This window comes from Panthera uncia, chromosome B1 (assembly GCF_023721935.1).
Source record: "Panthera uncia isolate 11264 chromosome B1, Puncia_PCG_1.0, whole genome shotgun sequence".
NCBI classification, from domain to species: Eukaryota; Metazoa; Chordata; class Mammalia; order Carnivora; family Felidae; genus Panthera; species Panthera uncia.
The window spans coordinates 31,497,328-31,517,813 of record NC_064811.1 but is presented as its reverse complement, the minus strand read 5'-3'; the positions used below and the strand labels follow the sequence as shown (position 1 = coordinate 31,517,813).

At 41.6% G+C, this 20,486-nt stretch overlaps 1 long non-coding RNA gene across 1 annotated transcript in view; it reads right to left on the bottom strand.

Moving 5' to 3' along the window:
- Window positions 1-4,162, bottom strand: part of LOC125923599 (uncharacterized) — a 36,248-nt gene extending 32,086 nt beyond the window's left edge. Inside the window, exon 1 of the long non-coding RNA XR_007458099.1 lies at window positions 3,716-4,162. This is a non-coding gene — a long non-coding RNA (uncharacterized LOC125923599). The remainder of the gene's footprint in view (window positions 1-3,715) is intronic.
- Window positions 4,163-20,486: the final 16,324 nt, after the last annotated feature.

Genomic DNA, 20,486 nt, shown 5'->3' with positions numbered 1-20,486 from the left:
TCATCATTTAGTATATAACTCAAATGCTGCCAGTCCTTACTGGCCTATGGCTAAAATAAGGCACATCAACATCAGTGACCCCAAGTTTTTGTTCTTGGCCCACCGGCTTATGCAGGGCTTTTGGCCTCCTGCAAAGGTCCCATGAGTAATTCTAGGAGATCTCAAGGAGCCTCAGTTCTGCTCGCACACCACACTGACAGCTACACTCCCCATTTGCCACCACCATGGCCTGCCCACTGTAGCTAACTCAGGTGGCTAGACCTGGGGCCCTTCAAAGCCCTTGAGAGAGCCTTGCACTATTGACAATGCTGAATGAAGTTGCCTCCTAGATGATGCTAATGTCTGCGCTGAGGTGTTTTCTCTCAATAAACCCAAATTCATTTATCCTTGAGGTGAGGAGCCATGCTGAGTTCCATGCAGTAGTAGGAGGTTCAAAATCTCTCTTCCTAAAACAGGGTAGGTATCAACATCCCAGCATTCCAAAGCTGCAATGCTGGAATCCAGAATCTCACCAAGTCAATATGCTCAGCATCACTAATCATCAGGGAAATGCAAATCAAAACCACAATGAGATATCACTCACACCTGTTAGAATGTCCATTATCAAAAAAAACAATAAATAACAAGTGTTGGCGAGGATGTGAAGAACAGGGAACCTTTGTTCCCTTGAAAAGGGAATTCCTTGTTGGTGGGAATGTAGATTGGTGCAGCCACTCTGGAAAACAATATGGAGGTTCCTCAAAAAATTAAAAATAGAACTACCCTATGATCCCTCAATTCCAAAGAAAGTGAAAACATTAACTAGAAAAGATATGTGCACCCCCATGTTCACTGCAGCATTATTCACAATAGCCAAGACATGGAAACAACTGAAGTGTCCAGTAATGGATGAGTGGATAAAGAAAATGTGGTATATATGTATATGTACACACACACACACACACACACACACGCACACACACACACACAATGGAATATTATTCAGCTATTAAAAAGAAGGAAATCCTGTCATTTTTGACAATATGAATAGACCTTGAAGACATTAAGCTAAGTGAAATAAGTCACACAGAGAGAGACAAATGCTGAATGATCTCACTTATGTATGGAATCTAAAACACAAAACAAAAACCAAATACCAAACTCGTAGATACAGAGAACAGGTGGGTGGTAGCCAAAGGCTGGTGGGGGGTGAGTGAAATGGATGAAAGGGGTAAAAAGTTACAAACTGCCAGTTACAAAATAAATAAGTTCTGGGGATATAATGTACAGCATGATGACTATAGTTACTAATAATTTATTGCATATTTGAAAGTTGCTAAGAGGGTAGATGTTAAAAGTTCTCATCACAAGAAAAAAAGGTTTTGTTACTAGGTATGATGATGGATGTTGTGGCAACCATTTCATAATATATACAAATTTCAAATCATGTTTTATGCTTGAAACCAATGTAATATATTTCAATTATGTCTTTAAAAAACTGGAGAGAAAAATAAGACAATCATACTAGTGCATAGAGTTCATTTAAAAATAACTAATAATTTGAAATCTAATGTCATATTAAATGACCCTGTTAGAAAATAGGTAAATAATTGCACACAAATATTTACTATAAACCACCAAATCTATAAGATAACATAACTACTTAAAAAGTAAAAAATGGCTTATATACACAATCTCAGAAACCTCCATCATTAAAGAGGAACTAAAGAAAGAGGAAAAACACTGCATATTCATTACAATAAAAATAGTACCTGGGCACCTGGGTGGCTCAGTCGGTTAAGCATCCCACTCTTGATTTCGGCTTGGGTCATGATCTCACAGTCAGTTGTGGGATCAAGCTCCCCATCCGACTCTATGCTGGGTGTGGGATCTACTTAAGATTCTCTTCCTCTCTCTCTGCCCCTCCACCTCTCTTAAGAAAAGAGTACCACGTGTATGTGTAATCAACCTAATGAACTGGTGAAAAATTTCTGTAACTATTATAACATGAAAATTTACATTTCTATTCATTTTTAAAGCATTGCCAACTATTTATTTGGGCTCTTTTCTATAATATTTTTCTGAAAAATAGAATTGAAAAAATCACTAAGTCTTTTGATGCTTAATAATAAATTTATGAGTGTGAAATTGTGAATAATCAGCCAGTTGGGCAAAAATAAATTTGGTCCTTTGCTGCTTCCCTTTCAGCTTTTGTACAGTACTGTTCCAGGGTGCACAATTGTGCAAAGACCACAAACTCATGTCATATCTCTTGGCCTTTACAATTTATATGGCAAAGTTGAATTAAAATTTAAAACCATTTTATTCTTTAGAAAGTTCAGAAAATCAGCTCCCCCAAGCCAAGAATGTGGCTTATATAATCAAAACAAATTAGTTGAATTACATGTGTTATGCAAGATTAAAAAAAAAAAAAAAATATATATATATATACACACACACACGTATATATGTATATCTTCAAAACCAGGTGTGCAAGGGGGCGCCTGGGTGGCTCAGTCGGTTAAGCGGTGGACTCTGTTTCAGCTCAGGGCATCATCTCAAGGTTTTGTGAGTTCCAGCCCCTGGAGGGGCTTTGTGCTGACAGTGTGGAGCCTGCTTGGGGTTCTCTCTCTCTCAAAAATAAAATAAACAAAACTTAAAAAAATTAACAATGCACATGTCAGCACCCAAAGCCTCAGTGCTGGGATCCATAGTCTTACATGAAGTCTGTTTGTTCCGCCCTTGCTGTTAACCTTTGTAGGAGCCCCAAACCCGTCCGGGGGCAAGGAGTATGATGAGCACCACATTCCTCCCATTGTCATTATTCCTTCCCACCTGTCATTTGCAACCCCCCCTCAACCATGTACTCTTTCCTCCTCCTACCTATGCCTATCAATATATGCATATTAACTGGGAGGAATGAACATCATTCAAATAGCCCAACTTTTAGTCTTAGTTTAGATTCAGTTACAACACACTGCTACATATTTTATAAATCAAATTGGATGGGGAGGTTTGCCCCATAAGGAGGCCCAGGAGAGGATGGAGGGGGGAAAGGAATATATTTTCCACTGTCAGAACCTTAGAAAAAACTTCGACCCGACATCTTCCTCAGTCTTCACAAGCGGGAAGCTCAATAAGCTTGAAACTGATTTGATATAATAGCTAAAACCCGAATAGAGAGAATTTCGTTTTTAATTTTTAAAACTTGGCCTCAGGTGCCAAACGAAAAAGGACAAAAAGGATATACGACGGTCATTAAAAAGGAATACCCAAACCGAACAAAAAAAGCAAAAAGAGGAAAGGTTCAAGAGAAGAAGAAACAAACACGGCAGGCGCCAGCAATAATGCAACTTCTCCTTTAGCAGTGTGCGGCTAAGCTTCAGGCCAGGAAGTCAAACGCCCCCCCCCCCCCCCCCCCCACCCCAACCGGGTTTACTAAGAGTTTCACTTCAGCAGTGGCTCTTTTCCCCCTCCCCTGCGGGTGTGGAAAGCAGAAGTTCACGACATTAAAATAGATCCCATTGTGCACGCAAGAGTAATGCCATCAGCAAAGCCTCTCTTCCTGTCAGTGCACTTCAACTCTCAGCTGGCGCCGTGGAAACCCTGCCTTGGCTTGGGTGGGAAGCTTCCCAGTGTTCGCTGCAGCATTTGACCACTTGGTGTTCTGTAAATTCTGCAATACATTCCTAAACGAGCCCTTGTGCCAGAGAAAGAAGGGAAAAACCATTCTGACCTTCTCCGGAGCTCACCTCGAACCGGGGCACCTGTCACATCAGTCATTCTTCAGACGCCGGGGGCGTAGCTGCGAGGGACTCAGGACATGGGATGTCACAAGAAAGCTGCCCTGATTTTTCTTTTGTTGTTTCTCATTTTTCTTTTCTTTTCTTTTTTTCCTCCTCCACCGCCTCGGAAAGCCATAGAATGAAGCCACTTTTCGGCTCTACTTCATTCTTATTCCTGTCCCAAATCAGGGGAAAACGGTTGGGAACCAGGGGAAATCGCTGAAAGCCAGAACTTCGCTGCACCATCAGCGTCACCTGAGAGCTTGTTAGCGGCCTCACCTGAAAGCTTGTTAGAAATGCAGTCTTTCAGGATCCATCCCAGACCTACTGAATTAGAATCTGCATTTTAGCAAGGCCCCCCGCTGATACCTGTGTACAATAAAGTTTGAGAAGGCTGGGAAAGAAAACTTTAAAAATGAACTGGAGTCTTGCCCCCAGGGGCGTGCCCTTGTGTGAAATTTTGGGGTCACAGCGACACCCTGTGGTTGCTTTGGTAGTTGCTGTTGCGCTTTCCGGTGGGTAAGCTGTGTCTGACAGCAGTTAGTTCACGCATCACCGGAGCAACAGGTGACTGTGTGGTACCAGTCAGTGCCCAGAGGCCTCTGTGTTGCGCCTCTCTCCACCACTCTGTCAGATGAAGAGATATGGGCCCTCTTCCGAGGATGCTTTCTACTGAAGCTTACGATGGCTTATAGGCTTAGCCATTTTCTGCGTTTGAAACAGCGGGACAACAGATCTCAAAGCCTTTCTTTACCCACCAGATTTGTCACAGAATTCACAAAGCCATAAAAACTCAGCGACACGAGATGGTTTTAGAGATCATCCAGATGAGTGGTCCTTACCCTTCATGGATGACGATCACCATGTAATAATAGTTGCTTTACTGCACTTTTACTTTGCTTCAAGCACTGGTCTAAGCACCTGCATGCATTCAGTCATTTAAACTTCACAGGTCAGTGAAGCAGGTGATACATATCACCTCTCTCTTGTAGATCCTTGTCTGATAATTTTGTCAGTAGTAGTTGTCGATTGAGAAAAATCTATACTAATAAGAAACTGTTAGGATGAATCCAGTAACTCTAGAAAATGCATTTGCATTGAATTAAACCCAATGGCTTCTATATATATTTTGGGAAGAGTAGTGCAGATGTATAAGATATGTTATTTACCAGCCTCGGACTGGGTTTGGACACGGACTTGGGTCCCCTTGTAACAGCTCCAAGGCTCTCCAAAGGATTCATAGCTCACAGGCTGGGAATCCCCAATGCAGAAGCATGCCCCAAATGCTTTGTCGATACCATGCCATACGATCCTGAACACACCTGATTTTACCCGGTCTCTGATGCCTAGCAGGAACAGACCTGCCTTGGCCTTGGATGGCAGACTTTGGGGAGTAGCAGATGACGAAACTGACTTCAGGGAAGTTGCCTATGGCTACACTTCTAGCTTGAAAAGCTACAGCATAGGGACAGAGTCGTGGCCAATCTCTTTCTTCTGTTCTCCAACCTGTATACCCTAGGAAGAATAATTTTCCTGAAACATCATTATGTTTGAGTTATTCTCCAACTCAAAATAACCCCCAATTATGCCCAGCTGGTTATGTGAGATAAAGCCCATTCTGATTGCCTTGGTTCTCAAAGCAAAATCTTGTACCAACTAACCTGTTTGTTGCTATTCCTTTCATGTCTCCCATCCTCTGTCTAGACTATTCCTCTTGTCCTCTGTGTTGTCAGTGGAGAATGAGGGTCTCAGAAGAGATCCCTAGGAGGCCAGCGTTGGCTAAGGTGACTCTCCATGGGAAGCACTGCTTTGGTTAAGTCACTTGGAATGCAGATAGATCCTTCATAGACACAGGAAAAGTTATATGGCCTTCTCTCGAGAGTAAACACAAGTTTACTGTAAAAAATACAATTACTGATTTGACCAGGTAAGTGCATATACTGGTGGGTATTCTGTTCTACCGGCCATTATTGGAATAAATAGCATAATCAGAAGGAAACTTGGTCAGCATGAGTCTTAGCCATCTCTTGTTTCTGGTTGCCCAGTATCAACTCCCCCTTCCTAAAAGTACATTATTTCCTTTTGAGGCATCCTTTTTCCCAGATATAGTCTGGGAGACAGTGACCAAGATTCGGGCACTTGCTGGTTAGTTGGTAGAGTGGTGGCCCAGACTCTTAGAACAGTAGACAATTGCGTGCTCTCTTCCTGGTATTTCAATCTTGACCAGAGGATCAAAGAAATAGAAAAGAATTCGATTCCATGCCCACAGTGGTGCCCTGGTCTTCCGGAGCCTTTGTTTAGACCCCCTGGTGGTCTTCAATCCTATCCTCCAGGAATATCCTAGTTCCTGCCTGTTTCCCAGCTTCCACCTCATTGATTCTGTAAGCGTCCAACATCCTTCAAAAAAGAAAACAATCTTTTGATTAAGTCAATATGCTAGTCAACTATTGCTAGCACGTGTTGTATTGAAAACAGCCCTCAAAATCTCAGTTGTTTGTACCAACCAGAATTTATTTTCTAAACTCACAGTTCTGTTGGTCGGCCAGGGTGGTTGTGTCGGGCTTCAGTTCTGGTTAGGTCTGTTCCAGGTACCTCTCATTTGAAGCAGTGACTCAGGGCATGGTCTTCTCATGGTAGATGGAGGAGGACAAGGTAGCCCACACAAGCACATTTACATGCTCTGTTAAGCATCATATATGTTATGCTACACTTTGTTGTCCAAAGCAAGTCACACGGTCAGACTTAAACGCAATTGTGTGGAGATGTGTATTCTGCTTACTCTACAGGTGGGTACTGCAAGGTCACCATTGAAAGGGGATCGATGTAATTGTGTTCTGTTACAAGGAGAGGGTGCAAGGTTAGGACCATTAACCTACCTTGGTTAGCCACAAAATAATAAAATGTTGACAGATTAATTTTAACATAGTTAATCTTATCAATCTTTGCCTTAATGGCTTGTGCTTTCTGACTCTTGTTTAAGAAATTTCTGGTTCTCGGGGCACCTGGGTGGCTCAGTCAGTTGAGTGTCTGACTTTGGCTCAGGTCATGATCTCTCAGTTTGTGAGTTCAAGTCCCGCATCAGGCTCTGTGCTGACAGCTCAGAGCCTGGAGTCTGCTTCAGGTTCTGTGTTTCCCTCTCTCTCTGCCCCTCTCCTGCTCGCACTCTGTCTCTCTCTCAAAAATAAACAAACATTTTTTTAAAAATTTAAAAAAAAAAAGAAATTTCTGGTTCTCCGGGCGCCTGGGTGGCTCAGTTGGTTAAGCATCTGACTTCAGCTCAGGACTTGATCTTGTGGTTCATGAGTTCAAGCCCCGCATCGGGCTCTGTGCTGACAGCTCAGAGCCTGGAGCCTGCTTCAGAATCTGTGTCTCCCTCTCTGTCTCTGCCCCTCCCCTGCTCACACTCTGTCTCTCTCTCCCTCAAAATAAATAAACATTAACAAAAATTTTTAAAAAAGAAAAAAAAGAAAAAAAAGAAATGTCTGGTTCTTAGACCCAGGCAGGTCATAAGGATAGTCCTCTTTATTTTGTTTTTCACACATAAGTCTTTAGTCCACAGGACAGCTGAGGCAGGAACCCAACTTTACATCTTTGCTAATGGCTGACGGATTGTCCCAGCATTACTTATTTCATCCTATTCCCACTGATCCATAATGCCTCCTTTGCCAAATGCCAAATTTCCCTAAATGCAGGAGTGTCTTTCTGGATCCTCTCTTATTTCATTGTTCTGTTCATCAACCCTTGTGCTGATATTGCACTTCTCAATTATCCCATCTTTAATCTTCATTTAGAATCAGCTTGTCAAGTTCCACTATACACACTAAAAATACTGATCAAAATTTTGTTTGGAATTTCTTTGAAGTAAAGATTAATATGGGGAGAAAGAGGGTTTTCAAGATAGTAAATCCTCCTCCGCATGAACATGGAATATTTCTTCATTTATTTGGGTCTCTAATTACATTCCACAAAATTTTATAATTTTCTTCTTATAACATGCACACCATTTGTTAGATTTATTCCTAGAAATTTTATTTTTATGTTGGGATTTAAATGTGATCTTTTAAAAGTTACATCTTTTAACTCTTTGCTGCCTATCTATGCAAGCCAGAAAATTTTATCATAATAGCAACATTTATGTAACCCTTACCATGTGACAAGCACTGTCCTAAGCATTTTATATGTGTGGAATTCATCAATCTCACAATGACACTATGAAAGAGGTATTTTTATTATAACTATATATGAGGGAATTGATGTCCAGAGAAGTGCAGAGATATTAAATAAATTTTCCAAGATCATAAATGGTAAAGCCAGGATTCAAACTCATTGTTCAACATCCAGGGCTATAACCACAACACTGTATTTGCCTCTTAACCTTGTTAAGCTCTTGCATTAATTTGAATGATTTGCTTGTCTATTCTCTTAGGCTTGACATGCAAACAACAAAAACAATAAGCACTTTTTGGAAAAAAACGTTTATTTATTTTGAGAGAGAGAGAGCACTAGCAGAGGAGGGGCAGAGAGAGAGGGGGGGAGAGAGAGAACCCCACGCAGAGTCCTGTGCTGTTAGCTTGCAGCCCAACTCAGGGCTCGAACTCACAAACCGTGCGATTGTGACCTCAGCCCATGTCAAGAGTCAGATGCTTAGCTGACTGAGCCCCCCTAGAGCAATAAATACTTTAGAAATCAACTAGCAGATATATGGTTAACACCCTACTGAAGTTGTGCAAGGGGTGCACGTGTGTGTGTGTGTGTGTGTGTGTGTGTGTGTGTTGGGAGGAAGAACTTTATTAAGAGCAGCGTTCTCAGAGAGAATCGAATTCCCCACACCTTTGGGATTGCTGGTGGACTTCACGGAGGAGCCAGGCATATCGGGTACTGAGGCACCAGCCAAGTCAGGGCATCCTCAGGGAGGCCTGAATGGGGAAAGAGGGCCAGGGCCAAGTGCAACAGACAGTGTCAAATGACAGGCCTTCTCCTCCCCCCACCTCCAACTCCAGATTTGGGCTGAATCAAAGGGCCATTCAGGCCCCTCCCTTTCACAGACCAAGGCCAAGGGGGCTGTCCCTCGAGGCTGAAATGCAACAATCCCATGGGCTTCTGCTCCAAACAGGCTTGTGTTTGAAACCACAATATACTTGGCTCCGGTTTTACACGCATTAGTTTCTGGTGCTGGAAAAAAAAAAAAAAAGGGAACTAGAAGAATGAAAGGGGAGGTCTTGAGGGAGGAGGAATTCTTTTTCCAGTCTAGTGAATGAGGTTAATAAGTGGAAAAATAAAACTACTCTCCGTGAAGGGTATTTGGAAGGGTTACCAGGCCACAGTAATTAAAAGCAAATTAAAAGGCTATTTCATTCATGCAGCCTCAATGGCTTCTCTCAGCGCTAAGGGAACTGAATCTACCTCAGGGCAGTGAAGGCAGAGTGGGGAGGAGGGAGAGCAAGGAGGAGAAGGAGGGGGAGTTGGGGAGGAGGGAGAGCAGGGCGGAGGAGAAGAAGAGGGAGTGGGGAGGAAAGGAACGGAGAGGAGGGGGAGCAGGGAGGACTGCTTGTCCTCCCATGTGGGGTGGCAATCCACAAGCAGCCAGGACACCCACCTGTTTCTCTCTGTGGCATCCCAAATGCTAATTCATGAATTAGGGAATTGATGGATAATCTTCCAAAACCCCACTACAAATTGGACATTTGTTCACACATTTCAAAGGAATGCTTTCTAGGCCTTTGCATATGTGAAAAAAACCCCACCAGACCAACCTTAGGTTTGGTCATCTTGAGTGAGTCACTTGAATCTCTCTGACTCTCAGTTCCCTCTCTGTAAAATATTGGTGCAAACTGATCTATTTTGTCCAAATAGTGCTCTCCTGAGTCCTCTCCGAAACCTGGAACAGGTAGAGGGAAGGGAAATGGAAATATTCATTAAGCAATTCAGCCCATTGCGCTTCTGTCATTTTTGACCTCAGACCATTTTCAACACCACCTAGTTGAGCAGTTAATTCTAACAAGCCTGTTTCTGTGACATGGTAATGTTGTGTCAACAATTCTGGGTGACCGCGAAGGTCAGAGGCACTGCCTCTCATACTGGTTTGGCCCATATTGCCACCCTGTGGAAGGTGTGGAAGGTTCCAGCCAGCATCAGGTCTTTCTCAGGGAAACCTTTTCATAGGCCTGGGGGGTGGTAAGTACTTGCAGGTTCTGTGCTAGCGGATGTAGCCCTGTGGCCTGTGTTGAAGTGGACTCCCACAGATCTACATCAGTGTTTTCACAAATGCAGGTGAGACTTTGCATGAGATTCTGCAACAATTTCCCTGTGAAACCTTTCTTGAACTCCAAAGTCAGGTTATGATGTTGTCCTATGTTTTCCAACGCACCCTGGCTACTTGCTACCCTAGAACTTAAAGTTGTTAGGGGTATTGCCTGTTTACCCACTCTTCCTGTACCCTTTCTCTGGTTAGAAACCATAGCTTTTCACTAGGAATCCCCAGGGCCTAGCAAAGTCTTTGCCCTACAAAGGCGATTGTATTTTCTGAAAATAGCAACAGCAATATTTCCGGTTTCACGTGTTCTTCTACAAACTTTCCACTCCCCATCACAAGGCAGAATCTATTTCTCCTCTGCTGAGACCCAGGGTAGAGAGAGGACGGGCTCCATGACTGCCTCAATAAATAGAATCCTGCAGAATGCTTGACTTCCAAGGCTAGATTGTAAAAAGAAATAAGGCTTCTGCCTGATGCTGTCTCCCTTGGGATGTTCACCCTTGAAACCAGCCACCAGGTTGTGGGGAGCAAATGATGCCCCCAGCTGATAGCCAGCTTCAACTGCCAGGCAGATGAATGAAGGGGCCTTCAGATGATAGCATCCTGTAGCCTTCAAGTGTTGCAGTTGAGGCATCAGACATTGTAGGGCAAGACAAGGTGTCTCTGGTTTGTCACGTCCAAATTCTTGCCCCCCAAAATCTGTGAGCATAATAAATGTTTGAAGTGCACCACTAAGTGTTGGGGTTATTTGCTACTCAGCCCTAGTATTTGGAACAGTGGTCAGTGATAGACACTAAACACATTAGTGAATGGCCAGACAGTGTTCCATGAGATCCCTGGACCCTCCCAGGAGGTAGAAAAGAGATACAGCTATTCCAGGAAATAAGTGGGAATGCATTGTGTTTCTCTAAAGTTTTAAGGCATAAATATCCGTAAATACCTACTATACTATAATAGAAAAAATTCTTTTAAAAATCAGGATATAGGGGTCCTATCAATCCATGAGATGGAGGAAACTTACATGCATTTTACTAAGTTAAAGAGGCCAATCTGAAGAGCCTATAGATTGTATGATTCCAACTAATGTGACATTCTGAAAAAGGTGTAACTATGGAAGCAGTAAAAAATATCAGTGGTTGCAGAAGGTTGGGGGGAGGGGATGAATAGGCAAGGGACACAGGATTTTTAGGGTACTGAGACTATTCTCTATGATACTATCATGGTGGATATGTGTTATTGTACATCTGTCCCATAGAATGCACAGTGTGAAGCATGAACGTTGATGCAAACGAGAGGCCTTGAGTGATATGTCAGTGTTGGTTTCTAGATTCTAACACATGTACTACTCTGATGCTGATGGTGGGGTCAACTGCGTTGGTGTGGGGACAGGAGGTATATAGGAAATCTCTGTGGTTTCTATTCAGTTATGTTTTCTTTCCACTCAATTTTTCTGTAAACCTAAAACTGTTCTAAAAAATAAAGGCGAAGGACACCCGGCTGGCTCAGTGAGTAGAGCATGCAACTCTTGATCTCAGGTTTGTGAGTTTGAGCCCCATGTTGGGTGTAGAGATTACTTTAAAAAAATAAATAAAAATGAAAAAAAGGCTATTTTTTTAAAGGGGTCATTTAAATATGGTCTTATTTAAGAGCCTAGGGATTCCTTCTTCCCTCTCCCCAACCTTCTCACAAATAAACAAGCTGTGGATTTTTAATGTTTGCTTCACTGCATTGGAGCTTGAGGGTAAAGTCCAACCATGTACATCAGGGGTACCTCGGGACTTAGTCTTTCCCTTCCTTCCTCTCTTTGGTGGACTTTGTGTTATCTAAGTGTGTTTCTAACATAATTTAAGGAGTCCTCTGTTTCTACCTTGAGTGACAGGGAAAAAAACGTGAGCCCTAAAAGGCACAGAACTACATAAATGGCTTAGGAAGAGATTAAACAAGGATCCTAGGGCAGTTTGAGTAACAAATAAAGTCTTCATTATTCTTGTTTCTCCAACATTTATTAATTAGTAACTGTTTTCCATAAAAGTATCAGCAGAATCATCATTCTTAAAACTGACCAACATAAACATGATGTTTAATTTTGTGTTGTAATTCATTAGATGGCATAATTGGCTCTTACTGTTATGTCTATTTGTTTAATAGACATCTCCTCAGAAAATACAGCAGGCGACCATGTAGTTTCCAGATTATCTGCATGGAAGGTTAATGTATGTGTACCTGTGTATGTGCACACACTTGCTACACGTCTTAGAAGAAGAGTGGTTTTCTCTCTGTGCCACAGAACCTTCCACCCTCCAAGGAGCAGAGGTTATTTTTTCTATTATTTATTTTTTATAATTTACATACAAGTTAGCAGATGGTGCAACAATGATTTCAGGAGTAGATTCCTTAATACCCCTTACCCATTTAGACCATCCCCCCTCCCACAACCCCTCCAGCAACCCTTATTTGTTCTATATATTTAAGAGTCTCTTACGTTTTGTTCCCCTCCTTGTTTTTATATTATTTTTGCTTCCCTTCCCTTATGTTCATCTGTTTTGTATTTTAAGTCCTCATATGAATGAAGTCATATGATATTTGTCTTTCTCTGACTGACTAATTTCGCTTAGCATAATACCCTCCAGTTCCATCCACATAGTTGTCAATAGCAACATTTCATTCTTTTTGGTTGCCGAGTAATACTCCATTTTGTGTGTGTGTATGTGTGTGTGTGTGTGTGTGTGTGTGTGTGTGTGTGTGTATACCACATCTTCTTTATCCATTCATCCATCGATGGACATTTGGACTCTTTCCATACTTTGGCTATTGTTGATAGTGCTGCTATAAACATTGGGGTGCATGTGTCCCTTTGAAACACATACTTGTATCCCCTGGATAAATACCTAGTAGTGCAATTGCTGGGTTGTAGCAGAGTTCTATTTTTAATTTTTTGAGGAAACTCCATACTGTTTTCCAGAGTGGCTGCACCAGTTTGCATTCCCACCAGCAGTGCAAAAGAGATCCTCTTTCTCCACATACTCACCAACATCTTGCCTGAGTTGTTAATGTTAGCCATTCTGACAGGTGTGAGGTGGTATCTCATTGTGGTTTTGATTTGTATTTCCCTGATGATGAGTGATGTTTAGCATTTTTTCATGTGTCAGTTGGCCATTGGATGTCTTCTTTGGAGAATGCCTATTCATGTCTTTTGCCCATTTCTTCACTGGATTATTTGTTTTTTGGGTGTTGAGTTTGATAAGTTCTTTGTAGATATTGGATACTAACCCTTTATCTGATATGTGGCTTTCAAATATCTTCTCCCATTCTGTCAGTTGCCTTTTAGTTTTGCTGATTGTTTCCTTCATTGTGCAGAACTTTTTATTTTGATGAGGTCCCAACAGTTTGTTTTTGCTTTTGCTTCCCTTGCCTCCAGAGATGTGTTGAGTAAGAAGTTGCTGTGGCCGAGGTCAAAGAGGTTTTTGCCTGCTTTCTCCTCTAGGATTTTGGTGGTTTCCTGTCTTATGTTTAGGTCTTCCATCCATTTTGAGTTTATTTTTGTGTATTGTGTAAGAAAGTGGTCCAGGTTCATTTTTCTGCATGTTGCTGTCCAGTTTTCCCAGCACCATTTGCGGAAGAGACTGTCTTTATTCCATTGGATATTCTTTCCTGCGTTGTCAAAAGTTAGTTGGCCGTACGTTTCTGGGCTCATTTCTGGGTTCTCTATTCTGTTCCATTGATCTGAGTGTCTGTTCTTGTGCCAGTACCATACTGCCTTGATGATTACAGCTTTGTAAAACATGGTGATGCCTCCAGCTTTGGTTTTCTTTTTCAAGGTTGCTTTGGCTATTCGTAGTCTTTTCTGGTTCCATACAAATTCTAGGGTTGTTTGTTCTAGCTCTTTGAAGAATGCTGGTGTTATTTTGATATATATTGCATTGAATATGTAGATTGCTTTGGGTAGTATTGACAGTTTAACAATATTTTTTCTTCCTATCCAGGAGCATGGAATATTTTTCCATTTTTTGTGCCTTCTTCAATATCTTTCATAAGCTTTCTATAGTTTTCAGTGTATAGGTTTTTCACCTCTTTGGTTAGACTTATTCCTAGGTATTCTATGCTTTTTGGTGCAATTGTGAATGGGATCGATTCCTTGATTTCTCTTTCTGTCGCTTCATTGTTGGTGTATAGGAATGCAACCAATTTCTGTGCATTGATTTTATATCCTGCAACTTTGCTGAATTCGTGGATCAGTTCTAGCAGTTTTTTGGTGGAATCTTTTGGGTTCTCCATATAGAGTATCATGTCATCTGCGAAGAGTGAAAGTTTTACCTCCTCCTGGCTGATTTGGATGCCTTTTATTTGTTTGTGTTGTCTGATTGTTGAGGCTAAGACTTCCAATACTATGTTTAATAACAGTGGCAAGGGTGGACATGCCTGTCTGGTTCCTGACCTTAGAGGAAAAACTCTCAGTTTTTACCCATTGAAGATGATATTAGCGGTGGGTCTTTCGTATATGGCTTTTATGATCTTGAGGTATGATCCTTCTATTTCTACTTTCTTGAGGGTTTTTATCAAGAAAGAATGCTGTATTTTGTCAAATGCTTTCTCTGCATCTACTGAGAGGATCATGTGGTTCTTGCTTGTCCTTTCTTTTATTGATGCGATGTATCACATTGATTGTTTTTGCAGATATTGAACCAGTTCTGCATCCCAGGTATAAATCCCACTTGGTCGTGGTGAATAATTTTTTTAATGTATTGTTGGATCTTATTGGCTAGTATTTTGTTGAAAATTTTTGCATCCATGTTCATCAGGGAAATTGGTCTATAGTTCTCCTTTTTAGTGGGGTCTTTGTCTGGTTTGGGAATCAAGGTAATGCTAGCTTCATAAAAAGAGTTTGCAAGTTTTCCTTCCATTTCTATTTTTTGGAACAGCTTCAAGAGAATAGGTGTTAACTCTTCTTTAAATGTTTGGTAAAATTCCCCTGGAAAGCCACCTGGCCCTCATCTCTTGTTTTTGGGGAGATTTTTGATTACTAATTCAATATATTTACTGGTTATGGGTCTGTTCAGATTTCTATCTCTTCCTGTTTCAGTTTTGGTAGTTTACCTGTTTCTAGGAATTTTTCCATTTCTTCCAGATTGCCCATTTTATTGGAGTACAATTGTTCCTAATATTCTCTTATTATAGTTGGTATTTCTGCTGTGTTGGTTGTGATCTCTCCTCTTTCAATCTTGATTTTATTTATTTGGGTCCTTTCCTTTCTCTTTTTGATCAAAGTGGCTAGTGGTTTATCAATTTTGTTAATTCTTTCAAAGAACAAGCTTCTGGTTTCATTGATCTGTTCTACTGTTTTTTTGTTGTTGTTGTTGTTTTGATAGCATTTATTTCTGCTCTAATCTTTATTATTTCCTGTCTTCTGCTGTTTTGGGGTTTTATTTGCTGTTCTTTTTCCTGCTCTTTAAGGTGTAAGGTTAGGATGTATATCTCTCACCGTTCTTCCTTCTTTAGGAAGGCTTGGATTGCTACATACTTCCCTCTTCTGACCGCCTTTGCTGTGTCCCAGAGGTTTTGGGTTGTGGTGTTATCATTTTCATTGGCTTCTATGTACTTTCTGATTTCCTCTTTAGCTTCTTGGTTAGCCCATTCAGTCTTTAGTAGGATGATCTTTAGTCTCCAAGTATTTATTGTCTTTCCACATGTTTTCTTGTGGTTGATTTCGAGTTTCATAGCATTGTGGTCTGAAAATATGCACATTATCTCGATCGTTTTGTACTTGTTGAGGACTGATTTGTGTCCCAGTATGTGATCTATCCTTGAGAACATTCCATGAGCACTGGAGAAGAATGTGTATGCCACTGCTTTAGGATGAAACGTTCTGAATATATCTGTTAAGTCCATCCAATCCAGTGTGTCATTCAAGGCCATTGTTTCCTTGTTGATTTTCTGTTTAGATGATCTGTCCATTGTTGTAAGTGGGGCGTTGACATACCCTACTATTATGGTATTGTTATCTATGAGTTTCTTTATGTTTATGATTAATTGATTTGTATATTTGGGTGCTTTCACATTTGGAGCATAAATGTTTACAATTGTTCGATCTTCTTAGTTGATAGACTCCTTAATTATGATATAAGGCCTTCTTCATCTCTTGTTACAGTCTTTATTTTAAAGTCTAGATTGTCTTATATAAGTATGGCTACTCTGGCTTTCTTTTGGTGACTGTTAGCATGATAGATGGTTCTCTATCCCCTTACTTTCAATCTGAAGGTGTCTTTAGGTCTAAAATGGGTCTCTTGTAAACAGCATATAGATGGATATTGTTTTCTTATCCATTCTGTTACCCTGTGTCTTTTGATTGGAGCATTCAGTCCATTGATGTTTAGAGTGAGTGCTGAAAGATATGAATTTATTGACATTATGTTCCCTGTAGAGTTGGAGTTTCTAGTGGTGTTCTCTGGTCCTTTCTAGTCTTTGTTGGAAAATAAAAATAAATTTTTTCTCTTTTTGTATTCAAGAATAAGAAAAGAGAAGAAAAGAAAAGAAAGGAAAAGAAAAGAAAAATTGGGTAGATGGACCAGCAAAAAGACTGTAGTACAATTGAAATTACATCGGTTTCCCCTGGAAGTCGAACTATGAAGCACTTTATAATCTGTAAACTAAACAAGTGGAGAGACTTGTGTCGTTCCTGAAGAGCGAGGTTGGCCCAATTGGGCAGAGCTCAGTGTAATGGCTTCATTCTCCACTAAATGGCACTGCTTAGCTTACTGGGGTGGATTGTTGTGGCACTCATAGGTGTGTATGCACATGTGCAGGAGGGGTGAAAATGGCATCACCCAGCTGCCCAGTCTCTAGTATCAGAACTCTGCACTCTCCCCGACCAGCAGTGGCGCACCCCTCCTTTGTCTCCAGCTTCCATCCACTCCCTGCTTTTACACTGTCCGTGACCCAGCCGTCAGGTTGCCAGGTAGCACCTCCATCCTGAGTTTTATCTCAGATGCGGCTGTGTTTCCCAACCCTCACTTCTGAGGGACTGCAGGTTGACTCACTCAGACCTTCTGGGGGAAGGTCTCATTGAGCAATGGCCAGGTGCCGGCCTGCCCCCGGGAACGTTTGGGAGACCATGCTGATGCCAATGCCCAGAGACTGTGACTAGGTGCCAGCCTGGCCCAGAAAAAGTTAGTGCAGTCTTATAGCCGCCGCATTTCAGGGATTATGAAAAATCACAACACATATCTGGCACCAGGCTTAACCCTTAACGTCCTTGTTCCAGCACCAGCGAATGTGGTTATTTTTCAGGGTCTGCTGGGATCTTTGCCTGTGGGGAGGCCGCACCGCTTCTACCAAATGTCCTCCCAGCAGGGGAACCACCTCTCTCCATGTGGTAGAAGGACCCCAAGGACCTCACTCTCTGCTCCTGGGGATTTTCCCTTCCCACCACAGTACTGCCAGGAATCGAGCTGCCGAGTTTCAGACTCTTGTGCTCCCCACGTTTATAGAGTCTTAATGGAATTTAAACCCTCTCTCCTTTCTCCCTTTGTTGTTCAGTCCCTTGCATACTCTTTCTTTTCTATCCAGCTGCTTTTGGGTGGGGGGGATGCTTTCTGTACTCTCCCTGCCCTCACCATCTCCATCTTCTCTCTGCAAGCAAAAACAGCTCCCTGCCCTCCATGGCTTTCTCCCAGTTCACCTCTCCACACCATGCACCTGCTGAGTTCTCTGGTTCAGGTTGTGCAGATGGCGGTGTTAACCCTCAAATCAGTTTTCTAGGTGTGCAGGATGGTTTAATGTTGATCTGGCTGTATTTCAGGGACAAGAGACGCAAAAAAACCTTCCATGCTGTTCCACCATCTTGGCCCCTCCTCCTCCACGGAGCAGAGATTTGATGGCAGTTTCAGCGCCCTAGGACTCCACAGGACAGGGCTGACAAGAGGGAGGTCTGAGAGCTTCTTTCTCTGAGTTTTTCATGTACAGATGATTACAACAGGTAGTCTTTTTATTAGTTAAAAATATTTTAAGAATGTGCATTTGTTAAATGGTTTTTTAGTTTTGCCAATGTTCAACACATATAAAAGTTAACACATCAAATGGTTTTATAAGGCTTCGCTTGAAAACCAGCCATTCTCTACTATCCCTTTCCCTTCCTGCTTTCCTCTCCATAGAGATGATCACTTCTAGGTTTTTTTTAAGTTTATATATTTTGAGAGAGGGACAGAGAGAGAGTGAGCAGTATGAGCAGGGGAGGGAGAGAAAGAGAGGGAGAGAGAGAACCCCAAGCAGGTTCTGCACCATCAGTACAGCACCCATCATGCAGCTTGATCTCACGAAATGTGAGATCAAGACCTGTGGAGAAACCAAGAGTCAGTCACTTAACTGACTGAGCTACCTGATCACTTCTGTGTCTTAAAGCTGTTTCTTCTGGAAACTGTCTTCAGATTTCTAAATTATGTGCTCATACTACTATTTTTCATACCCTTACCTGTAAAATGGGTTTAAAAACCTCAGAAGTTTGGTGTGGGCTTTAAAAGGAATTAATTCAGGGACTGGCACAGTCTGTAGAGAATGTGACTCTTAATCTTGGGGTTGTGGGTTCAAGCCCCATGTTGGGTGTACAGCTTACTTAAAAAAATAAAATAATAAAAAAAGGAATCAATTTATAAAAAGCACTTTTAACAGTGCCTGGAACTGTTGTTATATTAACTTTTTGGTTTTAGTTATTCCCTATTATCTTCTTACTATAAAAACATTATGTTTAGCTGTGTTACAACACCCCCTTTACACGCACAGTTTCCTCTCCTGGCCAGTATTTTTTTATCATACGTTTTTAAGCTCTATATTTAGTGTTTGCATAATTATAATCTTGAATATATATGGTTGAACCACATAGAATATTATGACTACATTTTCTTTCTTACTGGAGTTAATAATTATCTTTTTTTCTTTACTTGTTTGTTTGCTTAGTACAATTAATTGTACAATTGGAACTGACACCAATTCCAATGTCTGTGTTTTTTTCACACCAGCAAAAAATTCTCTGATACCAGTTGAATGTCCTACAATTCAATTCAATTCTGATACTAGGTACCTGGAGATAGTGCCAGATCCCACCAGTTAAGAGCTCAGTCCCACAATACTGCCCCCTTCCGCACTTCAGATGCCAATTCCAAGTCCAGGTTGTCACCTGTGCTTCTGACCCCTGGGTATAAATCAGAGGTTCCCACTACCCCTTCCTTGGATTAGATTAATTTGCCAGAGTAGCTCACAGAACTCAGAGAAACATTTTACTTATTAGATTACCTTTTCTTCAGAAAAGGATATAACTCAGGAACAGCCAGGTGGGACAGCTGCATAGGGCAAGGTGTGGAGAAAGGGTGTAGAACTTCCATGCCCTCTCCAAGCCTACCATTCTTCCTGAATATCCATGTGTTCATCAACCAAGAAGCTTTCCAAACCCACTCCTTTTGGGTAATGATGGAGGCTTTATTACCTAGACATGATTGATTAGATCATTGGCCTTTGGTGACTGATTCCACTTCCAGCCCCTCTCCCCTCCCTGGAGGTCAGGGGGGTGGGACAGAAAGTTTTAACCCTGCAATCATGTGGTTGGTTCTCTGGCAACCAGCCCCCATCCATATTACATATTACATAAGGACTGTCTAAAAGTCATCTCATCAGCATCACAAAAGACACTATCACTCGTACCACTTAGGAGATTCCAGGGGTTTTAGGAGCTCTGTGCCAGGAACAGGGACAAAGACCAAATATAGATTTATTATAAATCATAATGTCAGACTTCACTTTCTGTGTACCCTACTTAAGTCATTCCCAAACTGTCCACCAGAAATGTAAATCTCTTCTCAGTATGTTGAGGGGAAGATATACTTCCCAGTGCTCACTTTCCTCCTTCCCTACAGTGACTGGCTGTCTCTAAGTCTGCTGCACAGCTGTCACCCTGGGGTTGTCTTTAACTATCAATTCAAAATCCCTTTCTGTTCTCCTGTATATTAGATCCTCTTTTTTTTTTTCCTTTCCATGAAATCTTTCTTGCTTTACCGTTTCGTTTTGAGTGAGCACATCCTTCAGTACCTTCTTGGTTACAAATGTTTAAAAAATTACCTCACGGGGGCGCCTGGGTGGCGCAGTCGGTTAAGCGTCCGACTTCAGCCAGGTCACGATCTCGCGGTCCGTGAGTTCGAGCCCCGCGTCAGGCTCTGGGCTGATGGCTCGGAGCCTGGAGCCTGTTTCCGATTCTGTGTCTCCCTCTCTCTCTGCCCCTCCCCCGTTCATGCTCTGTCTCTCTCTGTCCCAAAAATAAATAAAAAACGTTGAAAAAAAAATTAAAAAAAAAAATTTATAAAAAAAAAAAAATAAAAAAAAAAAATAAAAAATTACCTCACGTTCACACATGATTGACAGCTGGGTTGGGTATAGAATTCTAAGTTGAAAATATTTTTCCCTTAGAAGTGTGAAAGTATTGTTTTTTT